General features: G+C 34.3%; 1 long non-coding RNA gene across 1 annotated transcript; it reads right to left on the bottom strand.

Moving 5' to 3' along the window:
* Positions 1-1,912: 1,912 nt before the first annotated feature.
* LOC140344457 (uncharacterized) lies at positions 1,913-2,938 on the bottom strand. Its single transcript, XR_011923567.1, has 2 exons — positions 2,679-2,938; positions 1,913-2,509 (listed from the first exon to the last, which is right to left on the bottom strand). It is a non-coding gene; the product is annotated as an uncharacterized lncRNA (long non-coding RNA).
* Positions 2,939-4,137: the final 1,199 nt, after the last annotated feature.

The raw sequence follows: 4,137 nt of genomic DNA, 5'->3' as shown, positions 1-4,137 counted from the left end.
AGTCTTATACACTGGAAAGGGAACAACATTTAATCCAAAATACAGCAATTATGGAATGGCAACATCTTCTGCAACACAAAACAGATACCTATGGAACCGTTAGGGCTAACCGGCGCAACATGCCATCAATGTTTGAATCTGAAGACAAGAAAAATGTTTGCCTGTCAGAAAGGCAAAATTATGGCTCTGTGATTGATTGACAAGAAAGATGAAGTAATACAGTCCATATTGCCTCCAATGTTATGGTATGCACAAAAGATGGGAAAGAAATCATGAAGCCACAAGTAGTGATAGACTACAATAACACCATGTGAGGTGTAGACGGAGCTGATCAAGCAATGACATTCTACCCAGCAATGAGGGTAGCAAACATCAAAAAAAGTACTACAAGAAGATCTTCAGGCATCTTGCTCAATGCTTGAGGAATGTCTACATTCTCTTCAAACAAAAGAGTGACAGGCCTGTGAGTCATTCTGACATAATTTGGAAAGTTTCCCAAGGTATTGTCATGAACCACCAAACACCATCAATGGCTGTGAATAGACCTGGACCTCGAGCTGTTGCAGTTGTCAACCCGGAATGCCTGACCTGGTCGTCACTTCAGGGACTACATCCCATCAACCGAGAAAAAGGCAGTACCTACAAGGATGTGCGTGGTTTGTTGCTCAAAGAGAGATGACAGTAGAAGGGAGATCAGAAAGGAAACCAGGTTCTACTGTCCTGATTGTGACGTCAAACTTTGTGCAGTCCCATAATTAAAAATGTATCATACCCGGGATGTCAACTAGATCAATATGCAGTGTCCACTAATTTTTCAATAATATGGCACCCTTGTTTAGACAAATTTCAGTGTTATTGATTAAATTTGAATAAATTAAATGTAATGTTATTATATTATTTTATTATTTTTTATATGTATTATTTATAATTATTTATTATAATATAATTTATGATTTGTGTTTCAAACTTTATCATACCTGGGAGTTATTCCTAGGAATATCAGGCCTACAATATTAAACAACAATTTTCAATGCAAAACAATGTACCGCTTTTGACTTAAAAAATACTGACATAATGAGACCACCAGGGAGGTTAAAACTAAGAACAAAAATCACTGAAATGAGTTAATGTTTTTTTGTGTATAGTATATAATGTGTAGCAATGTAGCCTAAAGAGATAAAGGAAAGCTTGATTTATATTTTTGAATCACTAGAGTTTATTCCAATAAAGCTCTGTTCATTTGAAAAACCCAGTCATGCCCAATGGAAAATTAAAAAGTATGAATTAACCTTGTACATAATTGTAAAACAGAAGTGAGTAGAGCTTCTCCGGGCTACATGAACTATCACCTTATTTAGTAGATCAGCCCTTTTAGCTGTACGTTATAAAGGAATAATTTTTCTGTTTTCCAAACAAATTATATTTTCATTTACAAAAGTCTAGCGCATTGTTTGCAGTATAACATTTCTTGGACTTTTATTGAGATTTTTTTTTAGTCTTCATTAAGCACCACCGGTAAATAGTATTGGGCATAAAGACATTTTATTATAGATGAGTAACAAAGTTTTAACTGCCAGTTTACAGGAATTGCTGCTGCAGATAAGGAAATATACAGCACTGCAGTTATATTCTCTTGTTAAACAACAGAGCCTTTGCAGTGTAGATTTCAGCTCTACCAAGGAGAAGAAATGTTCATTCTAGATACTCTTGCTGCTGTATAAATACTGTAATTGCTTTCAACTAGTAAAAAATAAATGCTTCTCTTTCAAAGAATAATAGCTAAAACTGCGGGGTGGGAAATCTCTTTTTAACATTTTATTTATTTACATTGTTTAATGTTAATATTGATGTCACATTCATTATAATTGGTAAAAATAACCTACATATTTCAGAGGACATAAAAATACACAGCTTGTTGCAATTAAACTTTTATTAGAAAATAAAACATAAAATTAGGTAGTGTTCCACTACTATGTACTGCGGATACAGTAACCTGCAAGTAAGTCTAATATATCATCAGGGATGGCTTATTTTTCACATGAATTGGATAGTATATCAAAGGAATACTATTTGTCATGGGCATAACTGCTTTTGAAAGTGAAGTGGCTCCATCCATAACTATAGTCCTTGATCTTGGCTAAGAAATGTTACCTTACAGTAAAAACACATTTTAACACTTTTTGTTCTGAAGGATCAGCGTGACTCAGAAACAAAGGAAACTTTCTGTAGGAAAAAACTAATAGCTCTACCAAAATGCTGCATTATTTTTATAAGGACGTTTAATCCAATTTCATTACTATTTTACTGGTTGTTACAATTTGTAAGTTACCATATTGGCTGGTGTATCTAACAAGTACTATAAGCCAAGTAGCTAGTCTCTATGCATGTCTTGATTGATTATTTGTCTGTGCTATCATTTATATTTACAAAAAATATATACAGTAGAAGTATTTGTAGTAAGGATCCCACCACCTTCTTTGGTCTTCTCTTTTTAAAGATTAAAAAAGACCTGGATGAGGAAGAAAGTGCACAAATGAATACACCCTGCATTTTTATTACTCAGGTATCGCTGCATTGGTATAGCGGTATGGTATCAAAGTAGTCAATTTTAATGCAAAAACACAGTATTTAATGGCATATGTAATGTTACCAATTTATTTTCTAAAGTTTGGACCTACTTTTGCTTCACTTTTGCCCCACTTTTAAAACAGTGGAATGTTGGACAGGGCACTGAGAAGTCTCTGCAATATCTCCTTATACTTTGCTGCTCAGTTTGGCAGATGTCCTCTAACTCCTTTGCCAACACAATCTGGAATTGATTGTAAAATAATTACTTCTGATTCTGCACAACAGATGGTAATATATACATTTTAACAAAATTCTCCATTGGTACTTTTGCTGTAAGCATGTGTATCAAGTAGATAAAAAATGAGGGAAGTGTTCTATGCATAGGGCTGCCTTTCTTGATGTTAGTTTTAGTTGCAGTACTTTACTTAATCGAAGGCCAATATGATTGGGTGTGTTTATGTTGAACCAGGGGGAGAATATTAAAATGGACATGGAAGACCACCATATTATCTGAGTTTAACACTAGTGGTCACAAAAACTAACACATTTTTTTAGATACTGATGCTGGGATATTTATTGTCAAATGTGTGTCTGTTTTCATTTAACACATTAAAATTACAAGAAGTCAAATTGTCAGATGCAGCTGCATATTAATAAGCATCACTGAAAAGAGAATCTAGAGCTGTAGAGAGTTATAGAAAAGCCATAATTATACCATAGGGTTCCCTCAATGTGATGTCACAATAAAGAATGATTCATTTTTTAGTCAAATTTTACAGGTAAGAGGTGAGTTCGTTCTTTTCTCCCTATTTATGTATGTTTAAGCCAACTGTCGTGAAATTAGATTATTCAAAGTGCAAGGTAGAAAGAGCGAGGTTTGAGGCTCCATAATTAGTGCAAAAAATGAATTATTTATTTAAACATTAGTGATTCATACATAATTATCAAATGCAATCATCACAGTGTATCCCCACCATTCTTCACATTCACAAGGTTGGGATAACTCAACTATACAGTAATGCAGTGATTTTCAACCACTGTGCCGCGGCACACTAGTGTGCCGTTAGAGATCTTCGGATGTACCGTGGGATACTATCCAATTTCAGTTAATTGGTCCGAAAATTATAATTTATTTTCTGCAAACAATTAGTCTTCATTTGTCTATACCAGTGATGTATAGTGAAAGGCAGAACAGAGAAATACTCTTCCACCAGATGGCAGCAGGTAGCTAATTAACCTGTCTGTGTGACATCTTTGTTTAATGGTGTTCTGTAGGATTCTTTTTCCAATGTAAAATATGTGCCGCTACATAAGAAAGGTTGGAAAACACTGCAATAATGTATCTGATCACTATACAGTGGTTAAAAGATCAAAGATAGAACCTAAATAGGTACATACGTCTCGATGCGTTTCACCCAGTTATGCTTCCTCAGGGGTATAGTAGTATAATGACTGTACGGTCTGCATATACATATGCCATACACTAAAATAATGTACGCTAGAGACATATCCCTTAAAGTGTATTATGTTGTATTATAAAGATATGTAATATACTGACTTGAAAAACAA

This window comes from Pyxicephalus adspersus, chromosome Z (genome assembly GCF_032062135.1).
Source record: "Pyxicephalus adspersus chromosome Z, UCB_Pads_2.0, whole genome shotgun sequence".
Lineage (NCBI taxonomy): Eukaryota > Metazoa > Chordata > Amphibia > Anura > Pyxicephalidae > Pyxicephalus > Pyxicephalus adspersus.
Note: the sequence above shows the minus strand (reverse complement) of the source record. Positions and strands in the feature narration are given on the sequence as shown.